This window comes from Hylobates moloch, unplaced genomic scaffold (assembly GCF_009828535.3).
Source record: "Hylobates moloch isolate HMO894 unplaced genomic scaffold, HMol_V3 SCAFFOLD_22, whole genome shotgun sequence".
Taxonomy (NCBI): Eukaryota; Metazoa; Chordata; class Mammalia; order Primates; family Hylobatidae; genus Hylobates; species Hylobates moloch.
In genome coordinates, this window is record NW_026652297.1 from 28,851,422 (window position 1) to 28,860,207 (window position 8,786).

An 8,786-nucleotide genomic window follows, 5' to 3' on the forward strand; every position below is an offset into this window, starting at 1 on the left:
ATAAATCTATTTTTAGGTACCATTACCATGTTACTAATATTCAATGGAAAAAAATATGCTGAAATTTTTAAAAATGTATACTAGATTTTCCTATTTATACAGCACCTAGTACTTTAAAAAATGCTTGAATTTTCTTACAGGATTCTCACAATAATTCAAACTCAGAGGCTTACTCTTCCTTTATTATCAACTCATAAATATCCTAAAAATAGACATAAATTCAATCATTTTATGACATTCTGTAATGCAGAAACTTGGTTACAAGTTCTGAGAAAGTGAAACTATAAATTACAATGCCATTTATAGCTTTGAAGCAAGAGAATCTTCTCATCTTCTAATAGTAAAGCTACCGTTCATCCATTTATTTACTGATTAATTATTCTATCATAGTCCAAGAACATGGCTTAGACCTATAGAGGATATGAGCATTAATAAAGTTTATCCTTTGCCGTCAAGTGTTAATTTGAGATTGAATATGTATGTGACATAGACATACATAATGCAAATATTTAGTAGGAAAGGTAAAAGACTGAAGGAATATTTTTAAAAGTTCAGTGGAAAGAGAATAATACCACTTCAGAGAATTAAGGAAGATTTTAGAGAAGAGACATTTAAATAGGATCCTGAATAATATAAGCAAGTAAAAAAGAAAGAAAAGAATCTCCTAGAGTCAGTGAATAATAAGATCAAAGACAAAAATAGAAAGGCACAGGTTGAGTTTTGGAAATAATTGGTTGGACTATAAAATATATGACAAGAAGCAGAGGGAGATAGGTCTAGAAAGATGTTTGAGGCCAGACAGTGAAAGGCCTGGAATATCAAGTGAAGAAATGGATTTTATTCGGTGACGATGGGGAGCTACTGAAGGATATTGATTAGGAGAATGTGACAAGTCGGGAGATGGATTCCGTAATCATTTTCACATTTGAAAGTGGAAGAAGCATCAGTTAGAGTGATTATAGTAGTACATTTGAAAATTGCCTGAGGCCAGGAGTTTGAGACCAGCCCAGCCAGCATAGCGAAACCCTGTCTCTGCTAAAAATATAAAACTTAGCCAGGCTTGCATGCCTGTAATCCCAGCTACTTGGGAGGCTGAGGCAGGAGAATTGCTTGAACCCAGGAGGTGGAGATTGCAGTGAGCTGAGATTGCACCACTGTACTCCAGCCTGGGCGACAGAGTGAGACTCTGTGTCAAAAAAAAAAAAAAAAAAATCACATTCTTCTTAAAATGCTTCAACAGTTCCCATTGTCTTCAGGGAAAATTAAAACTTTTCAATATGCCTGAGAAGATACCATGTTTTTTCATTTTTCCTTCTCCACCTCCCCTCACTTACTGTAACATGAGGTGCTGTCACTCCTGGTACTTTCCCCACCAGGAAAATGCTGCTTCTGTCTTACCTGATTGACTTCAAGAACATGTGTAAACTTTATTAGTTCAGGGAGATATTTTCCTTCTGTAAAACAATAAAATTCGCCTGTTATATGTCCCCATAGCACCATGAACTTCTCCCGCTCTGGTTGTTATTCCATTTCATTGTAATTTGTTGTTTAATTGTGTATCTTTCCAGTTAGACTGCATGCTCTATGGAGGCAGAAACAACATCTGTCTTGCTGAATCATGTGGACAGTGTACCTGGGTCATGAAGGTTTCTCTCAAATAAATGTGGGTATATATATGTATCATATGTAGAAAAAAATCCTGGAGTAGCAGCAAAGCGGTACATGCTATTTTATAACTGAGAATGAAGATGTTCACAGCAAATAAATATTTTAAATTACTTGGTAGGTTTTTCCTTTTATAAATTAGAATGACCACGATTTTTGGTGAGGTGAGTCAGATTTTATGTTTCTGTTCATGATGTTAATATTTTGCTCTTGAGAACTGTTATTTCTCTGGGAGTTGGAGGATGGGAAACATGCTTTCTCTTCTCTGAGTCTGCATGTATGTGCCTCCTGCATCATCATCATCATCATCATCATCATCATCATCATCATGGCAGCTCTCATTTCCTGGTCCCTGGCAATATGCCAGTTCTGGTGCTAGGCGTTTTATCCATGTTATTTAAACAAGAGATATTCCCTATTTTATATAATATTGATGAAGAAATGTCAAACTAGAGAGATTAAGTAGCTTGCTCAAGATTACTAAAAAATGTTGCTCTCATAGAATTAATGAATAGAGCAGTGGTTTCTAGAGACCGGAAAGTGTTGGTGGGGTGAGGGAGTAGTGACAGGTTGGTTATCAGATATAAACTTACACAGCTAAATAAGAGGAACAAGTTTTAGTGTTCTGTAGCTCTATAGGATGAACTATAATTAACAGTTTGTTGTATGTTTTCAAATAGCTGCAAGAGCAGAGTTCACAAAAACTAGAAGAATGGGAAGAATATTGTTTTGTTTAATGTCTCACATAGACCTTAACAGTGATAATGGCCATATGTAGGTGACAAGCTACATGTGCGATTGTTTTCTGATTTTGTAATTGTTAAAAGTGAGGCTCAGAGAGGGCAAAAGACTTGCTGTAGGTCACCCAGCTTGTAGGGCAACTGAGGCTCAGATTATTAACCCTAAATCCAATCTAATTATGTTTTCTCTCTGTCTCTCTCCTTAATTTTCAGTGGGAATTTTTGGCATTTTTATTTATTCATTGATTCACTCATTTATTTATTTATTTTTGAGACCGAGGCTCACTCTGTCTCCCAGGCTGGAGTGCAGTGGCACGATCTCTGCTCACTGCAACCTCTGTCTCCTGGGTCAAGCGATTCTCTTGCCTCAGCCTCCTGAGTAGCTGAGATTACAGGTGCCTGACACCACGCCCAACTAATTTTTGTATTTTTAGTAGAGACACAGTTTCCCCATGTTGGCCAGGCTGGTCTTGAACTCTTGACCTCAGGTGATCCACCTGCCTCAGCCTCCCAAAGTGCTGGGATTACAGGCGTGAGCCACCATGCCCAGCCATTTTTGATACTTTTAAAGGAAGATTATAGAAATGCTAAAACAATGTTGGTTTGAATTTGTTGATTCATACATGGTCTGTAGAATTTTTTATTCAGCATTATTGTACTCAGCTATATTCCTCTATAATTACGTCTGTAAGCACCATTGACTATTAGAAAAAGGTTTTGTAATATATTTTTTTCTATAGAAAGATAGAATGGTAATTTAGCATTTCCTTTAGCATGATTGGTCAGAACTTGTTTGTAATTCATAGTTTGGAGAAGTTTATTTCAGCTTTACAACTCATCATTGACAAAGCCGTCTCTGCAGCTTCCTTCACAGTCTTTTGCGCAGTAACAGGCTCTGGGAGCACTGCAGCTTGTTTACATCCTTGGGCGTGATCCTGACAGGCAAACTGGTTCATAAAGGCTATGTCTCACTCACTCTGTAACCCCTTCCTTTAACACCAGCCTCCTTAGATTTTCTTCTGTGGATTAAGATGGTATGAGGCTGCAATTTAGTGGTCCCCAGGGCTCGTTCCTTCAGCAATTCCTTGTGCAGTAAAATATAAAGTCTGGTCACTTGCTGAAGTTTATCAGAGGTTATCTTACAGTAGAAGCTGGTCTTGGCCTCAGACCAAAGAGTGTCACTTTTCTTTATACCCTTATTCAGCCTCACTGATCCGAGGTCCACTCCTTATAACTGAGGCCTGAAGCCAATGAGAAGAAAGGCTGGATTTGGGATTGCATGGGAATAGAGGGGAGTAGAATAGGCTTAGGATCCTATGATGCTTATGGAGGAAGCAAATTCCACAAATGATCAGCTCTGCTTCTACAGAGAATGACGCTCTGGATGGATTTGAGGTGGAAAACAAAGGCTTCCCTCTCTGTTGATGATGAGCAGATGGAAGGAGCTGATGGGGTAAAGGAGCTATCAAATCTTCATCCTAAGTAGACTCTGTAGGGATTGCCAGAGGTAAATTGAGGCAGAAAAAGGAATGTAAATCATTATTGGTGAAGTGTCTGTTCAAGTCTTTTGTCTGCTTTTTTTTTTTTTTCCCGATTGGGTTATTTGTCTTTTTTAAATTGAGTTGTATGAGTTCTTTATATATTTTGGATTCAAGTCCTTCATTTGTTATATATTTGCCAATATTTTATCTTAAGTCTGTGGCTTGCCTTTCCATTTCTTAACAATGGGTGTTAAAGAGCAGTTTTGTTGTATTAAAAAAGCACAACAAAAAAACAGCTTTGGGCTTCAAGAATTTTTCTGTTATTTACCTTTGCAATTGTATTAATTTCTGCTTAATGTGTGTTATTTTCTTCCTTCTGCTTGCATTGGGTTAATTTGTTATTCTTATTACAATCTATTATGTGTAAGCCTAGGTCACTGATTTTAATCTATTCAACTTTTGTAATATAAGATTTTAATGCCATAAATTTCTAAGTATTGCTTTACCTTCATTCCATGGATTTTAATATTATGTGTTCCTTTTCATTTAGTTCACAAAATTGTCTAACTTCCCTTTTGGTATTTCTTTGACTAATGGTTTATTTAGAAGTGAGGTGCTAAGTTTCTAAATATTTGGAAAATTATCAGATTTTTAAATTTTTTAAAAATTATATCCAATTATATTTGTGTAATTTCAATAATAGTTTTATATTTATTGGGAATAATTTTGTGACACAGAAATATGGTCATTCGTGGAAAATAGTTCATGTGCTCTTGAAAAGAATGTGTATTCTGGCTGTTGGTGGAGGGGATTATTCCATAAACATCACTTAAGTCAAGTTACTTGATAATACTGTATTGCTCAAGATTTCTGTGTCTTTCCTGATATTTTTGTCTACTAATTTTTATCCATTATCGATAGAGGGAATTTGAAATCTTCAATAATTGTGGATTTAAGAAAATTGTATTTTTAGTATTTTCAGTTTTTGATGTATTTTGAAGTGCAATTAAGTGAATACGTTCTTAGAATATTTCTCTCTTCTGGATTAACTGATCCCTTAATCATTATACAATGACCTGCTTTTTCCTTGGTTTTATATAGTTATAGATAGAGATATTGATACTATATACTAATATTATTGCTGATATTGATATAATCAAGTTTGTTTATGTGTGTGTATACCTGCAAAATACAACTTTGTTTCCTGACTTTTTAATGATCGCCATTCTAACTGGTGTGAGATGGTATCTCATTGTGGTTTTGATTTGCTTTCCTCTGATGGCCAGTGATGATGAGCATTTTTTCATGTGTTTTTGGGCTGCATAAATTTCTTCTTTTGAGAAGTGTCTGTTCATATCCTTCACCCACTTTTTGATGGGGTTGTTTTTTTCTTGTAAATTTGTTTGAGTTCATTGTAGATTCTGGATATTAGCCCTTTGTCAGATGAGTAGGTTGCAACTTTGTTATTTATTCAACCTATATGTGTCTTTGTATTTAATGTCAATTTGTTTTAGATAGTGTATACTTTGGTCATTCAGGTTTTTTTTTTTTTTTTTTTTGGTCATTCTGTTTAACTTTGCCTTTTAGTTGGTATACTTACATCATTTACATTTAATGTGATTGATTACATACATGTCTTTAAATCTTCCATCTTTTAATTCATTTTTTATCTTACCTATTTTTGGGTTCTTAGTTTTTCTCCTTTTCTGCTTTGTTTTGCATGAATTACATATTTTTCCATGACTTGATTTGATCCTCTTTATTACTTTTTTTCCCCTAGAGTTTACACATACATATAATTTTTAACTTCTAGCAAGCTACCTTTTAATACTAGTCTCTCACTCTGTACATATTATAAGAACATCATAACAGTACACTTTCATTTTTCTATGACTGGTCTTTGTGCTATTGTCATATATTTTAACAAATGTTAGAAACTTGGCAATGCATTGTTACTGTTTTTGCTTTAAACAGCCAATAATATTTTAATGAGCTTTAAAAGTAATTAAATTTACCAACATATTTACCATTTCTGGCACTCTTTATTCCTTTTCATGGATCCAAACATCTAGTTGATACAATTCTTTTCTCATGAAGGACTGTCTTCTACATTTATTATAGTGCTTATCTATTGTTAATGGATTCTCTCAGCTTTTGTAGACTTGTAAAAATTTTCAATCCATTTTCTTTTTGGAAGATATTTCAACTGGGTATAGAATTCTAAGTTGACAGTTTTTTATGGAGCATTTTAACAATGTTGCTTTACTGCGTTCTGGCTTGTGTTTCTATTTAGAAGTCTGTTCTGGTCACTACCTTCGTTGTTTTGTGTGTAATGTGTCTTTTGTCTTCCAATGGCTGGTTTTTAAGATTTTTTTTCTCTGTCACTGCTTTGCTGCAGTTGAGCTATGATTTATCTTCTTGTGGTTTTCTTTGTTTCTTCCATTTGGGGTATTTTGAGCTTCTTGGATCTGTAGAATTATAATTTTCATAAAATTATTGAAATTTTTAGCAATTTTTTCAAAAAAAAATTTTTTTTGTCTCACTACTCTTTCTATTCTGGAATTCGATTCCATGCTCGTTACACTGTTTGAGATTGCCAATAACTTGCTGTTGTTCTGTTTATTTTTAAAGTCTTTTTTTCCTCTGTTTTATTTTGGATACCCTATCCTGTCATGTCTTTAAGTTTATTATTTGTTTTCCTTTTGCAGTGTCTAATCTGTCAGTCAGTGCACTTTTATGTCAAATGTTGCAGTTTCAGTTCAATTTTTTTATTCTTCTACTTTTTATTTTCCTCATACTTCTTGTACAAATTGAGTTGTATTTATAATTGTCCACTAATTTATTTAACACCCTTGTCCACTAATTCTATTATCTTTATTTCCTTGATTTCTTTGTTATTGACTTTTTGTTATGCTTCATATTTTTCTGGTTCTTTTCTTGACTATTAATGTTTAATTGTATGCCAGTTATGAATTTTAGATGATAAATCTTGTTTTGTTTCTTTAAATAGTTTTGGTCTATGTTCCAGGGCATAACTAAGCTACTTTAAAGTTTGTTTTTAAGTTTTGTTATGTGGGTCCAGAGTAGCTTTTAAGTTAGGACTAATTCGTCTCAACTCCTAAGACAAAACACGTTTGAGAGCTCTAATCCAAACATTGGCAACCTTTTTCTCTGGAAGACCAGATAATAAATATTTTATACTTTTTTGGCCAAATGGTCTTTGTTGAAATGGTTTAATTTTGCTATTGCAGCACAAAATCATTCATAGATCATATGTAAACAGATGAGTATGGCTATGTTCCAATTTGGCCTGTGGGCCATGGTTTACTGACTCCTACTTTACCTAATGCTAAGCATTAGAAGAGCTTTCCATTGTAGCTGTTGAGGGCATGAACTAGTCCCATCTTTTAGTGAGCCTTGGAAATCATTCTCCCTGCTCCTTTCTAATGCTACTTGCCTTAGCTTCAGGACTTATTTTGCATGCATATGCTGAGCAGTATTCGGTTAAAGTCTTTGAGGAAACCCTCTGATAATCTCTGGCGTTCATTCTCTTCTCTTCTCTTCTCTTCTCTTCTCTTCTCTTCTCTTCTCTTCTCTTCTCTTCAGTAATCTGCCTCATGAATTGAGAATTCTTAGCCTTTTTCTTCTTCTTTCTTCTTTCTTCTTCTTTTTTTTGAGATGGAGTCTTGCTCTGTCACCCAGGCTGGAGTGCAGTGGCGTGATCTCACCTCACTGCAACCTCCGCCTCCCAGGTTCAAGCAATTCTCCTGGCTCAGCCTCCTCACTCAGCTGGGACCACAGACGTGCACAACCATGCCCAGCTAATTTTTGTATTTTTAGTAGAGACAGGGTTTCACTATACCGGCCAGGCTGCTCTTGAACTCCTGACCTCAGGTGATCCACCTGCTTCAGCCTCCCAAAGTACTGGGATTACAGGCGTGAGCTACCGAGCCCGGCCTGGACCTGTTCTTCAACCATGAAGACCAGGGGAAAGCGCAAACACAGTCCCCCACTACCACAAATTATGCAGTTGAATTTCCCACATTTAGGGAAATTCCAGGGGTCAGCACATCTGGAGTGCAGTGGATGAGCCTCATGCTGGGAAAACCACCTTCATGATCATGGTATCTCCCTTGCCAGTAAGTATGAATTCTTAGCCTTCTTAAACCCTGACCTCTGCCTCTTCAACTCGGAAAATGCCCAGGTCCTACTGGTTTGATCTGTTTTATGGTGCATACTCTCCCCAGGCAGTAAGCTAGAGCAATCTTAGGGCTCTTTTACTTTGATTTTTGATTCTTGGGGATCACTGCCATTATTTACTTGTTTTTCAATGTTGGAAAACCGTTCTTTCCTATATTTCGTCTGCTTTTTCCCTATTATTTCAAAGTATGTATAAATTTAGTCCGTTATTCCATCATGACTAGGAGCATAGCACCTCTGCTTTAAAAAGTACTTTTTAAGTACTGTTTATCTATTACTTATAAAGTCTTGATGATTATCCATATTCGCTTTCTACCCATGAATTTTAACATTTAAAAACAGGTTTTTCTGATTTCTCTTTTGTATATTTTACTTATAAAATAATTAGTTATATCCATATAAATACTTGAACTTTAGCAGTTTTTCACTATGGTAAACATTTGTTAAAATAAAGTGTCTGAATTTTTCAACATTGTTCCCTCTAAGCTTATAAAACCTTTTCATCCGTAAATGGGAAATTTTCTGCCTTGTTTGTACCTCTCACTTTTTTTCCACTAGCCCATCATCTTAAAACTTATTATGCTAATACTACTCTTGATACCTACAATTTCCTTTTCATATTAATGGATTTTCATTAAGTGACAGGTTGTATTATCCCTGATTGTGTAAAGGAGTATTTTCTTGTCAAATTTTAGTTTTA

At 35.2% G+C, this 8,786-nt stretch overlaps 1 non-coding gene across 1 annotated transcript; it reads right to left on the reverse strand.

Annotated features, from left to right (window-relative positions):
* Window positions 1–7,870: 7,870 nt before the first annotated feature.
* LOC116462182 (U1 spliceosomal RNA) lies at window positions 7,871–8,033 on the reverse strand. The gene has a single exon (XR_004246275.1). It is a non-coding gene; the product is annotated as a U1 spliceosomal RNA (small nuclear RNA).
* Between the last annotated feature and the right edge of the window lie 753 nt (window positions 8,034–8,786).